Below are 13,559 nucleotides of genomic sequence, written 5' to 3' on the forward strand. Positions count from 1 at the left end.
TAATAATATTTAAAATTATAATATTTTATATTAATATTTTAATATATTAAATATTTTTTAAATTTAAATTTAAATTTAAAAATTATTATAATAATATTAGGCTTGAATACAATTAATTTTTATATAAAAAAAGTAATTATATTTTTTAAAAGGTAAGTCATTTTATTGGAAAAAAAAGATTTATTTTTTATTGACCTGTAATTCATTTTCTGTTGACTAAATTGTTTTCCATGAAATAAAGAGGAAAATGTAAAAAACATTTTCATCATTTTCTATGAAACAAATGTTTTCGAAATATTATGTCAAAATCAACCGAGTACTAAAATAGTGATTCTTTGTAAATACAATTTTGACTTATATTTGAATGACAAGTTATTTTATCTATTTACTTAATATTTTTACTATAAGTTGGTTTTGCTTTTTTTCATTTTCATTATTTTAAAAATATTATTTTGCTCTCTTATTTATTTTTTAAGATTAATCGATTTTTATTATAATTAGATGAATCGATATTTTAAAATTTTAAAAATATCATTTTTAATGAATTAAAAAAATAAATACAACACAAGTAGTTGTAAAGTTGGCAAAAATATTAATTAAATTTGGTACTTAATATGGAGGATTTCAGGTCAACAAGTCAATCATATAATTGAGAAATGAGATTTTATTAGATACTCGTTAATTAATATACATTCACTATTTACTATTTTTAAGATAAATCATTACTTGGAAATCCAAGTATCTACCAATTATGATTTTCTTTTTACATTCTCATTTTGATTAATTTAAAATTTCCAAAATGAAATCTTTTAAGTTCCACCATAATAAATATGAATTTATTGAGATTGGTATATTTATTTTCTTGTTTGATATTTTTTTAGTTTTGGATATTAAGTATTTAAAATTAAATTATATTGTTGATTGTCGGTGTATAGAGCTAAATTCTAAAGATATATTTATCTATTTATATTATTATAACGTGACTAATTGATTTTACTATCACCAATTAAAATACAAACTCAATAAAATATATTAAAAAACAATTTCAAATTTACAATAAAGGTATTTAAGATTTTTAAATTTTAATAAACAAACACGTTATTCATTATTATTCAATTAAAATCAATGTTGTTTGCGGATTAGATTGGTTATGATACTAATTTAGAAAGTGGTTTTAAACCAATCAAATTGAGAACGGTACAAATCAGTTAAAAATTTAGTGGAATCGAATTTTTTAAAAATATTTTTTAAATATTTAAGAGTTTTTATTTGGACCGATGAACTGGTGACTATCGATCTAATTTAGAAAATATTGTTTAAAGGCTAATTTTTATTAAGTTTTAATTTAATTTTCTTTCAAAATATAATTATTTTTTAAAATAGTTATGTGTAAGGGTACACTACATTAGGTGTTTTTTTTCTTTTTTGGCCACCTACAACAATGATTTTTCAACTATTAGTAAATTTTTTATTTTCATCTTCCAACTAAGAAAAATTACAAAATAATCACTCAATTATTAAATTTTGACTTTTTAGTGTTTTCATTTCTAGTTATAAGAAAAAACAAACTGAATAATTTGATGATTTTCACGTAATTATGCCAAAATGTATATTAACTGAAAGCAATACAGTATAATACACCAAAATGGAAAAGGATTTGGTACTACAATTGAATGCATTAAGCAAATCCAAAAAAATCCAAATTAAAGTAGAGTTTTCACCAGGTGCGTGAATAAAATCAAACTAAATCAGATTTTGTCCCTCCTGAATCAGTAAGCTTTTAAAGACTTTATCCTATTTCTTTTTAAAACAATTTATATCTTATATTTACATACACCCATTATAGAGTCGGAGTTTCTCATCGAAAAAAATGGCGGGCAAAAAAGGCAAAAAACGTTCTGAAACTTGCAATTGTTTTCCACTCTCAGATGAAGAAAATGTCACTTCTGATTTAATGGATACTACTTTGAACCAAAGAAGGCCTGCGGGATGGAGAGCTATTCCTTTCGTATTAGGTGATTTTTATTTTTTTATTTTGCTATTATTACATTCAAATGTATTTGTAACCGTTGTTTAAATCCTTGACCGCTGATTGTTGTTTTCTGCGTGCAGGAAATGAAACGTTCGAGAGATTAGCATCGTACGGATTGATGGCGAATTTCATGGTGTACCTGCAAAGGGAATATCACATGAACCAGGTTGAGGCCGCTACCATCCTTAACGGTTGGTCGGCCGCCTCCAATTTTGCTCCGGTTATTGGTGCTTATGTCTCCGATGCATTCATGGGCAAATTCTGGACCATTGTTTTAGGATCCTTTTCATCACTCCTGGTACGTTAAAGTTGACGTGAAAGTTGTTTAGTCTTTTCAATAACTTATGATTTCAACTGATGATGGACAGGGAATGATGATCATGACGTTAACAGCTTTATTACCACCACTGCGCCCACCGCCGTGTGCGGATGAGGACCTACAACAAGGCCAATGCAAACCCTACAATGGAGCCCATCTTGGGGTTTTGATGGTCAGCTTACGTTGGTTATCCATCGGCACCCGCGGAATCAAACCCTGCAGTATTCCTTTCAGCGTCGACCAATTCGATTTAACAACCGAAGAAGGCCGGAAAGGAAACAACAGTTTCTACAATTTATACTACACTACTCAAACTATAGTCTTATTGGTTACCCAAACTGTTGTGGTTTATATCCAGAATGATATTAGTTGGGCATTAGGGTTTGGGATCCCAACGCTTTGCATGATCTTTGCCAATTGTTTTGTTCTTCGTTGGAACCAGAATTTACGTATACATAAAGCCTAAAGGAAGCGTGGTCGCCGGTGTAGCACAAGTGTTCGTCGCTGCTTACAAGAAACGCCGCTTTTATATTGCGGTTGATGGAGTCGATGGCCAATTCTATGATCCTCCATTGACGACAAGCTTGCTTTGCGTTAGAGAACTCCATCTTACCACACAGTACAGGTTCTTAAACAAAGCGGCTCTAGTGATCGATGATGAAGTGAACCCAGATGGTTCTTGTAAGAATCCATGGATGCTCTGCACTATCCAACAAGTTGAAGATGTTAAATGCCTTTTAAACATCATTCCAATATGGGTAACCAGCATCCTCGGCTTCCTCGCCATGAATCAACAAGGAACATTCACAGTCTCCCAAGCCCTAAAAATGGATCTTCAATTCGGTTCCACGATTAAAATTCCCGCCGGTTCAGTCGGTGTCATTACACTCATCGCCATCGCCGTTTGGCTCCCCTTTTACGACCGAGTCCTGGTCCCGGCCCTCGAAAAAATCACCAAGCTTGAAGGTGGGATCACAGTCCTCCAACGAATCGGAGTCGGAAACCTTTTCTCGATCCTAACGATGTTGGTTTCGGGATTCATCGAAACAAAGAGAAGAAATTCAGCCCTTTCCCATGGTGGCCCTGACGGAGTAGCTCCGATGTCAGTGATGTGGTTAACACCACAGCTTATCCTTATCGGCTTTGCAGAGATCTTCAGCATCGTTGGACTGATCGAGTTTTACAACAAACAGTTCCCGGAGCATATGAGAAGCATTGGGAACTCGCTGATCTATTTGACGTTTTCATTGGCAAGTTACGCAAGCAACTGGATAATTACCATTGTTAATGATGTTACAGGAAGGAGTGGAAGCAGCTGGTTGAGTGGTGACATAAACACAAGCAAATTAGACAAATTCTATTTCTTGATAGCTGGGATTTCTTTGCTCGACTTCGTCGTCTTCATGTTCTGCGCTCGAAGGTATCATTACAGGGGGCAGTGTTAGGATAAACTGAATGATAAAATTTGGCCTGGAAACTTGGTTATTATTATATATGTTGAGTGAAGTTCTGTATAGAGAGCACATGTTTTAAAATAAGAAAGGGAAATTAGCTTGAATTTGTAATAAAGGATGTTCAAGTTTGATCTTGTTGAATGAATCTTTCAGGATGCATCAGTCTTTGGGAAATGAAGTTGAATTATGTAATTTCATACAAGGTTTATTTGTTTATAAGGATTTTTAATTAGGTATACCCATTATAAATATATAATCTAATGATACAATACTTAAAATTATCTATAACTCTTAATTTTAATTATAAATATTTTTCATATGGCGACAATGACTCAGATATGAAATACAAATATTTTTCGACAATAGAATCAAGCTCAGATTGATAAGGTCTAGTTTAGAAATGTTTCTCAAAAGTATTTTTTAGGAGAAAAATTGGTCAGTTTCTGAAAAAAATGCTTTGTGGCCAATTTTTTGCTTGGGAGAAGCACTTTTCTCCCAAAAAGTAACTTATTTAGGAATGTTTTTGTCCCAAAAATGCTTCTTAGAAGTAATACTAAAGAAACCCTAAATATGGTAATAGAAGAGATTTTTAAAAATGAAGGAGAAAATTACAAAAAATTCGAACGATATAATTCAATGGCTTCAGAGTCCTAACCAATTGTGTCAGTATAACCAAATCTAAATAATAAAAAACTATGATTGTGTAAAAAAAATTACAAATTGTTATAAATATCTTATTAAGTGGATTTCCATCATTTATACTTCTTATACCTATAAATAGAGATTACGAAGAAGTTTTGTAAATATCCCCATTGATTAATAAAATACGCTCTCTTTTACTCTCCCATTTTCTTTGTTCTTTATTCTCTGTCTATTTATTTTATAACGCGTTATCAGCGTGATTCTCTTTTAATTGTTTTTCTCCTTAAGTCACAAAAAAATTTCCTTTTCATCAAGCCTTGCCCCTTTCAAGCAACGACCAATGCAATAGCCGATCACTCAAATTTGCTACTCAAGTTGTTGTCAACTGCCTTTTAAAACTATTGTTATTTCAATCTTCAAATAAGGCTTGCGCATTATGAGTAATCATTATGCAAAGAAATTTATATAATCTTTACATGATATGTTTTCCTCCTTTGTTGATTGATTTTTGATAAAATTATTTTATGAAAAATATTATTACTTTAAAGTTTCTTTTAAACTAAGATTCTTTTATTAAATTATAGTATGTATGATATTTGGATGATTAGAATTTTTTATGATTAAATTATTGTTATTAAATATGCTTGAAATTATTATATTATATCCTTTAAATTGAATTTATAAATATTTGATTAGAGCATCATAAAATTTGATAACATATATGTAGTATTGTAGGTACAAATTTTGCTAAGTGAATTAATTTGGTTCAGCGGTTAAATGGTGTGTTTGTATGTAAGGTTTTGGGTTTGAATTACTTTCCTTGTATTTTTACTATTTTTTCCCCTTAAACCCCTAACTTTGAATTTCTGATTTATATATTATTTTTGTAATGATAAGCCTAATGGTTTAGTGGTAGTTTTTTAACTCAGCCTATTGTTTTATGTTCGAATTCCCATTTGTGTAATTGTGAATTATGTTTTTATTTTAAATTCGGAAGAAAAATCTGTTTGGATAAAGATTAAATAGTGGAGTTGTGAGTAGTTTGAGTCTATTTTAATTTTTATAATTATTTTATTAAAAAAAGGATATATATTATTTTATTCTTTTAATTTAATTTAATTTCCTTTTACCATAGTTTCCCCTATTCCCACGTTCTCATTTGTTTTGTTTATCATTATTATTATTTTATTTTCTTTCTTTTCACGTTATGCTCTTCATCTTTTCTTTTTGTTTATTGCGTTTTTTCCTCCTTTTTCCATCGTTTTCAATCGGTTTTGATTCTATTACTTCCGTTTGGTCGATTTCTATCTGTAGAGGTAAGGTCTTATCATTTTTTATTCAGTTCTTTTGTTGAAAGTGTTCGTTGGGCGCTTGGGATGTTGGAATTTTGAGGTTGTGGTACGAAAATTAGTGTTATGTTAACTAATGAATTCGATACGTTTAGGGGAAGATCGAGAGGCATTGGTGTTCCTCCACCAACGTAAGCTTTGCATAGTTGCTATTCATTTATTAGTACCAGAAGTCTCGTAGTTACCTTTATATCAAAATTGAATCAGGTGTGTAACAGAAAACTTGAAAAATAACAAATGGTAAAAAATCAAAAATTAGTCTATCGACGCCATACGACCATGTGCTAGATCGTATGTGACACATGGTCATGTGCCAGATCATGTGTTTCACACGATGTAAATTTCTTTTAGTGTTAAATAAAACCATTAGTTTTTTTTATACAAGGAAACTAGGAAAAAAAAATATTATTGAGAAAAACAATCATATGTTTTGTAAAAAAAAAAATCAACTGTTTCGAAGCTGGGCTTAAACTTTTGAAATTATACTTGCATTCGTATTAAATATTTTAAAGTAAACCATTCTACATATTGATGAATGGAATTAATATTATGATACTATTATGTTGAATAACCATGAAATTAAAATAAAGCATAAATGAATTATTTTTCATGGCATAATAAACTTTAGCATTTATTTGCGTAAGTTCAAGAAAATAGATTCTGATTTGATGACTTTGAAAAAGTTAATTATCACTACAGAAGGTTTGAATTTTGTGTGTTCAAATATCTATAGGTTTTCGGCTTTATTTGCGGAGTATGCTAAATTCACCTATTAATATATTTTTTGGTATCTAAGTTTAATAGTTTTTTTTTTTAAATTTAGTATCTATGTATTTTTTGATCCAATTTTGTGTTAGACCATGTCCCAGATCATGTGGGCTACACTGACATGTGAGTCCATTTTTTAAAAATTCCACTTAGACTCATTGATGGGTGTCGAAACCACCAAATATAAATTCTTACGATAAAATAATAGTAAGTTGAAATATAGAGTAGTAGGATCGAATTCACAGGGACTAGTTGTTGAATTTCGCCTTTTCTCGTGACCAGAATTGTTGTCGTGGTAATAGTTGTGCCCACAACAAGTGCGTTGCAACACTGAAAAATAAAAATGGGGGTTTTAAATTGATTAAGATAATAAAATAAAGAAATACGAAAAATAAAATAAAAAATATATATATTCAAAAATGCAAAAATAAATTTAAGAAAATAAAATAAATGAATAAATAAAATATTTTTTAAGCTTAGCCTTAGCCTCGATGTACTCCAATCTTGAATCGATCCTTGAAACAAAATTTCTCTTCCAAGCGATAAGCTGGTTATAGCAATCTAGGATCCCTCAAACTGCCAACTCTTCCTTTCGTAGTCAATCCTGGTATCACTTGCAAATCGACCCTTGTCGAATTTCCAACCATACGGCACATACCCGTAATTTAAAACTTTGACAGCCTTGCAATTTGAAAAGCCCAACTCGAATTAACGGCCTCAATGTGTGGGTCGTTTAAATCCTATCACTATCTCTCTTGACGGAATCCAACTAGCTTTTTCCAATTGAACACGCCACTTTGTTCGCGGGATTTTGTATACAGCACCGCTGACTCAACTTCCCAATTGTAAGCCAAACGATTCCAACCCAACGTGCACTTTTTGAATTGAAATTGAATCAGCTTTGAGGGACGAATTTGTACTATCCCATATACCGGAAAGATAGCAAATACCGAATTGAGAGGTTTTTTTTTAGCAGGTTCGTATCTCACGATTTTTTTGTTGGAGCAATTTCTGGGTTAAAGCTAAAAAGGATTTAGTTAATCATTAAAAAAATCATGCTTTGAAAGTGGTTTTGAAAGGGCTTTGGAAGGCAATTAAACCAAAAAGCTAAAAGTTAAAGAAAAAAAAATGAAGCAACTCAATGAAAAGTAATGCAGGAAGGGAGGAAAGAAATAGAGAATTTATTAAATGCCAATGGAAAAAAGTGCGTTCAATTAGTTGTAGCCATTAGATATTTATACACACCTTTAGTGCTAAAATTTAGTTAGATTTTTCCTAAATATTATCACCAAATAATTTTAAATATCATCACTAAATAATTCTAAATATTATCACTAAATAATTCAAAATTTAAAAATTGAATTTAAACTAGAATTTAAACTAGTTACAGAGTTGTAACAATATAAAAAATCCTTCAATCTTTATCCAACCAATTTTAAAAAAAATCTTCAACCCTTCAATCTTTATCCAGTCATCTTTGAATCTTCAATCTTTCAATCAAGCCCTCCTCTTTGCTTTTTGTTCCAATTTAGCCACTTTTTGTAAGAGTTTGAATTTAGCACACCAACTTCATTCCTGATAAGAAAAATTCAAGTTTAATAGCATTTTATTCGATAGTTAGCCAACAATAAATATATTAAAAATACGAATTTATCTTGCTATCACTTGTTAGACTCTAAAATTTGTAATTAGACCTTCTTTGGAGTCTGTTTGGCTTAAATATGATTTTAAAATATGAAATCTGATAGTTTGTGAATGTATGTGTTAGGGATAAGGTATGTGTTACAATTGCAAGTATGTTTAAAATGTGAAATTTGTATATGATCCGTAATTTAATAATTTTTTTAGTATGTTCTGATGTGAAATGTGCATATGATGTCTGTTAGTATTTGCATGAGCATTGGGGTGGGATATGGTATATGATGAAGTGTGATTCCGACAGTACTACTGCATCTTCTGGTGGTGTATCCGCAATATCAATTATGGCAGCTTAACTGCAATTGTAATGGCTTGACCACATATATTTGATTCTGGCAGATCACCGCAATATTTTTTGTTTTTGGCAGCTCAACTGCACTTATATGAGTGGTTTACCACCATGACCCAGTGTGATTGGATGGATGAACTTTTATAGTCCTAGTTGGTGTGATTGGTTGGACGAAATTAGTGTGTAGCGGATGGGGGTAGGATCTGTATCTACATTTGTTATGGTCTGATGTGACATTCTGATATGATATATGTGCTTCTGAAAACATAACATTCTGGTCTGATATATGTTTATGAAAATATGATATTCAGATCTGAAATATGTCTGAAAATATGAATTTATGGCCTGATATATGTTTATGGTAATACAACATTCTGATATTATATTTTTACATCAAAAGTAAAAATTTTGTGATGACATTTACATATGTGCTTGTAATAGCCTGATTTTGGGTCTAGTCGGAATAGTAGTTTTGGGACCACGAATTCGACGTAGAAAAAAATCCATTTTTATTATATTTTTATGGTCTAAAGTTTTATGGAACTATTCTGTGAAAATCTCATTTGAAAATTTGATGTTTGGACACTCAATTTAGTCAAAATGACTAAATCGTAAAAAGTGCAAAAGTTGAGTTCTACTTGTTAAAGGTGTCCAATTTCTATGAGATTTAAATTAGAGGTCCTTAGTTGATAATTAGACCATTAGATAAGTTAGTGGACAAAAATGAACATGAATAGGTAAACTTTCAAAGTTATGCATTAAGGGCATTTTGGTCATTTAGTAAATAAAAGAATAAAAAGGGAAAATCAAGTCAAAATTGGTGTTCATCTTCTTCACCTTGACCGAATTTTTCAAGGAGGCCATAGCTAGGGTTTCTTTAACTTTCAAGCTTGATTGTAAGTACATCTTAGCCCCATTTTTAATGCTCTTTACATTTTTGAAGTCCTCGTAACCCGATTTACCTATTTCTACCATTATTTTGAAGTAGGGTTCATGTTTAAAAATTTACCCATGTGTAAAATCTTTGTATTTTGATGTTTTATGGAAGATAATGTATGTTTAAGGTGTGATAAACAACTTTTACTAAGTGATTTTTTATGAAAATACCTAAAAAGGACCTATTTGTAAAAGTTGTGAAAATGGGTAGTAAAAATGTGATTTGATGAAAATGTGGCCTGTTATGAACATGTTTATGGTTCGGCTAGGCTTGGGTAATAGAGAAATTGAGTGCATTTCATTTTACGAGCCTAAGGACTAATTTGTAAATATGTTAAAGTTTAGGGGCAAAAATGTAATTTTTTCCATAAGTTGATTTTCGAACAACATTACTAATGTGGTAGTTAAATAAATTAAATTTGCTATTATATATTAAGAAAAACGAAGTTCGGACCTTGATCGGGGGAATGACAAGGTTATTGACGATTAGGTCCATTTCCTACCATTTTGTATCGAGGTAAGTTTGTGTGTAAATAATGCAATGTTGTATTATGTATTTAATGATTAATATTTCATAAATTGTACGATTGTTTCTATAGAAATATTCAACGAAGTTTCAACGATGAGAAAATCTCGGTTGAACCTTAGAAATAGTTTAGGATACAAGTGACATGTCACTAGGATACCTTGTGTTATGTGATCTATGTGAATTCGGGTTCTAGTCATGTACGTCCTACCGATGGCTAGGTAGTTTGGCATGTGTTACGGATACCTGACAGCTTGTGTGAGCAGCCCGTGTAGCTACGTCTTGACCGACAACTTGTGTGAGCAGACCCATGATTAGCTCGTGTATGAGCCCTATGTGTTATGAGATATAAGGTAGCATTGGCTACTTATGTGGCACTTATGTGTGAGACTTTCCGTGTCTTCGATAGTATTCCAAGTGTTCAACGGGTAATCTGAAGAGTATGTCAAAGTTGGCAAAGTGTGCAACTATGTTATGAGTTGGTACAGATATGTATGTAAAACTCATGAGTATGTACTTTAGTATGAGATGAACTCTTCGTAAGAACGCTAATAAGAAAGATAAGCCTAAGATACTTGATAATAATTATGCTAACTTATGTTGAGTAGTTATATGATTAATGTATGATTAATGTTGCTTATTATTTGCATGCAAACTTACTAAGCATTAAAGCTTACTCCTCTTTTTCTTTCCATTCCTTATAGTGTCGCCAAGCTAACTCGGAGATCGAGGAACATCGAAGCTTGATTCACACTATCAAATGATTATTTTGGGTATACTTGGTTTCAATATTTTGAGTATGGCATGTATAGGGACTTGGTCATTTAGTTACGTGTCATATTGGTTTAGCCAAATGTGTTGGCATTGTAATGGTTAATGATTCATTTTGTATATAGCCATTGGAAGTTGGCTAATATTATTCTTATAGGTCATTGGTATGTTTATGTGATGATGCTTATCATGAAGACGAAATTGACATGAATGGAAAAGAGAATGTGATGATTATGCATGATATTTGTTAGTATGTGCAAATGATGTATTGATATCTTGTTTGTGGCTGATTTGGTTGTATGTATATGCCTGGATTGGTGTTGCTTGTTGTTGTGTAGGTTGGTGCAAGTAAGGGTGGCAAAATGGCTTGGTAAATAGCCTTCTTTTTTCCACACGAGCAGAGACACGACCGTGTGTCTCAGCTGTGCAAAGGACACAGCCTAGGGACATGGTTGTGTGTCCAGGGTGACTGAAGTCTGCATCTATTTTATGAAAAATTTTGAAAATTAAATCTGCCACACGGCCTATGACACGGGCGCGTGATTTGGCCGTGTGACTTCAATTTGTTGGTGATGTCATAAATAGAGAGTTACACGGGTTAGGGATATGGGCGTGTGTGACCACACGACCTACCCATACGGGCATGTCCCAAGCCACACGGGCGTGTGACCCCTTTTTTGATGAAAAATATTCTAAGTGTTGAGAAGTTTTTTAAAGTTCTCGGTTTAGTCCCGAACCACTCCTAATGCATGTTTTGGGCCTTGTAGGCTCGTTTAAGGGACGATATGAATGTTTTCGAAAAGTTTTAAATTTGAGCGAAAATTCATGTCCCGATTTTGAATTTTTTTGAGTTTAAGTCTAGTAATGCCTCGTACGCTGTTTCGGTATCAAACACGGGTAAGGGGTGTTACAGTGCTTGTCAAATAAAAATTCTGCTTGTGGGTCGAGTTACACACTGGACTTCTAGCTCATCTGTTTGTTTAATACGTTTCAAGAGGTCTTCTAACTTAGGATCGGATGGTGTGTAAGAGCTCAGATTGTTTTCTCAGTTAATTAAAAAATGGTGATTTTTTGTAATTGTCTATTTTTGACTTTTGAGACTATAATTTGTTTTTTTAGGCTTGTTCTGGTTTTTTTTAAATCATCGATAATTGATATTCTCAAACGTGAAACTGCAAAATCACATGAGTTAACAAAATAAATTTCGGTTTACAAAATTAAAACTCTGAAAAATTTTTCGCTGCAAATTAAGTAAACCCTTAAGTTTTTTTTCTATAAATAAGTAGTTTTTAACAAATGTTAACATTAACCAGAAAAGGTTTGCTCAGAATTGGGATTTTCGAAGCAAACGAATTTGAATTAAATTTTGGGATTTGAAATAAGTGTTTTCGAACTTAAGCTTTTCTAAACATTTGTGAGAGTTTTTCCAAGTTTTATGCTTTTGAAACACATAACTAAGTTTTATTAAAACAAAAGTTTTAAACAAACTAATGTAATTCCTCCAAATTCGACCATAAATTCTAGGTCGAGTTTAGGGTGTTACAATAGTGCTTGTGATAATAGTCAGGGGTGATAACAATGATGTTAAATAATCTCATGTATATTTTACTATGATTTATTTATTATATCATATTTATTATAATTGGATACTGATCATGACAACATGAATAGATAGATTTTGATTTGAAATCCACACATATTTTGTGATGGTGATTATGAAATAAAGAATTAATGGAGGTGTTTAGAAGTCTGTCCTACCAAATTTGTTGCATTCCCTAGAGTGAATGCAAACATAAAGAAAATAAAAGATATAATCATGGACCACTAAAAGTGGGAACATAGTAATAAACAAGAAAACAATGGGATTTCTCAATATAACATTTCAAAGGGTAAAGATAACTTATTTTAGAAATGTGATACAAAAGATTATTAGCCACATACATGGCGTATCCCAAATATTTTGTTTATGTTAATATTCTTTGAGAAAGGATATGAGAATGTAGTAATTAATTCTATCATTATAGATAGAAATTGTTTATCTTATTTGATATTGAAACAAACAAATATTATTTCAATATTTGATAGTACAAAATTAGTTGAAAGCTCTAGAAGAGCTAATATATCAATACCTAAAAGAATAAAATTTGTGATGGTTAATGCATTTGTTTTAAAAGATATTCATTGTAATGGATCTCACATTGAGATTGTGAATGAGGAAAAGATTATATTTCATATGAATCACTATATATATAACTATCTATTTTGAAAGGATGAAAAAAGAGGGAGGATTGAGTTATTGATTACTCTTGTTATTCAATTGAATTGATTGTGACTAGTTTTGTGATCTTCTTTTGTCATCATCCCCATTAAGGGATTGAAAGCAAAATATTTGACTATGAAAGATCTACTTATGAGCAATAGAATATTGTAATTCTATCTAAAACTCGTTATGGTTGGGTGCACCTAAAGTCAATATTCTATTGCTCATAAGTAGATCTTCCATGGAAAAAATTTACTGATGAGAACCTTGCAAGAGAGAACTTATTCAACTTTTCATGATTCAAATGTGCTCCTATCGTAGCAATATCATGAAAAAAAAATCTACTTATGATTGGACAAAAGTTTTTAACCACGAAACTTAACCATTCCCTAAAGAGAATGTAATATGTAATAAATTCGAAAGACATAATCTTTAACTTGGATGTAGTAAATTCCCTGTGTTTGAAGATTTTGGCATATTTTCTGAAGTGAATATTGCATATAATTATTTGAAAA

The 13,559-nt window shown here is 31.2% G+C and overlaps 1 pseudogene; it reads left to right on the forward strand.

Annotated features, from left to right (window-relative positions):
* The first annotated feature begins 1,863 nt into the window (after positions 1-1,863).
* LOC107957805 (putative protein NRT1/ PTR FAMILY 2.14) lies at positions 1,864-3,971 on the forward strand (annotated as a pseudogene).
* The last annotated feature ends 9,588 nt before the right edge of the window (positions 3,972-13,559 follow it).

The sequence above is a fragment of the Gossypium hirsutum genome, chromosome A05 (genome assembly GCF_007990345.1).
Source record: "Gossypium hirsutum isolate 1008001.06 chromosome A05, Gossypium_hirsutum_v2.1, whole genome shotgun sequence".
Lineage (NCBI taxonomy): Eukaryota > Viridiplantae > Streptophyta > Magnoliopsida > Malvales > Malvaceae > Gossypium > Gossypium hirsutum.